This window comes from Myotis brandtii, unplaced genomic scaffold (genome assembly GCF_000412655.1).
Source record: "Myotis brandtii unplaced genomic scaffold, ASM41265v1 scaffold514, whole genome shotgun sequence".
NCBI lineage: Eukaryota > Metazoa > Chordata > Mammalia > Chiroptera > Vespertilionidae > Myotis > Myotis brandtii.
The window spans coordinates 707,939-709,156 of record NW_005369591.1 but is presented as its reverse complement, the minus strand read 5'-3'; positions in this window follow the sequence as shown (position 1 = coordinate 709,156).

The following is a 1,218-nucleotide window of genomic DNA, read 5'->3' as shown; positions in this document are numbered from 1 at the left end:
GAGATCAACCGAAGGACTTGTATGCATGCATATAATAACAACCAATGGACATAAGACACTGGGTAGTAGGGGAGGCCAGGGGATTGTCAAGGCCAGGGAAAAAAAGGACACATATGTAACCTTTGTAATCATAAGACACTGGGTAGTAGGGGAGGCCAGGGGATTGTCAAGGCCAGGGAAAAAAAGGACACATATGTAATACCCTTTGTAATACTTTAAGCAATAAAAATTAAAATGACAGCTTAAAAAAATAAAAATAAAAATAAAAAAAAGAAGGAATTTTTTTTTTAAAACATATCTTATTGATTTTTTACAGAGAGTAAGGGAGAGGGATAGAGAGTAAGAAACATCGATGAGAGAGAAACAAACAACAGTTGCCTCCTGCATACTCCCTACTGGGGATGTGCCCGCAACCAAGGTACATGCCCTTGACCAGAATAGAACCTGGGATTCAATCCGCAAGATAAATACCACATGATCTCACTCATTTGTGGAATATAAGAAAGTGTATAAACTGATGAACAAAAATAGATACAGAAGCAAAGAAGCATCAAACAGACTGTCAAACTTCAGCAGGAAGGCACGGGAGGGTTGGAGGGGTAAGAGATCAACCAAAGGACTTGTGTGTATGGATATAAACATAACCAATGGACACAAGACACTGGGGGGATGAGGGCATGTGCCGAGGGGTAGGGAAGGCTGGGGAGGTCAATGGGGGGGAAAAGAGACATATATACTACTATTTGTAATACTTAAAAAAAAAGAAAGAGAAAGAAAGGTCTAAGGATGGCAGCCAAAAGGATGGCAGTGAGGGAGTGTGAGTGAGTGAGGGGTGAAAGGGGAGTGCATGGACATGTGGGGCATGTGTGTTTGTGTGTGTGTGTGTGTGTGTGTGTGTGTGTGTGTGTGTGTGAGTGAAGGACAGTTTGATTCTGCAGGACTTTTGGGGGCTGACAGACCACATTCACCTAGCCTAGCCTGGCAGCCTCTGCTACTGTGCAGTGTTCCCTGGGTGGTGGGCTCTTGAAAGGGAGAGCTGCTTGACTGGGAGCCCAGCCTCACCTCCCCCCTGGGTGCCTTCCAGGACCCTACAGCCACACCGGCCAGGGACCTGCTGCCTTGGCTGCTAATCTAAGAGCACCGAGACTCTAGCCTCTCTGGTCATGATGCAAAGCAAGGCACTGAATCCAAGAATACTATACCCAGCGGGGCTATCAT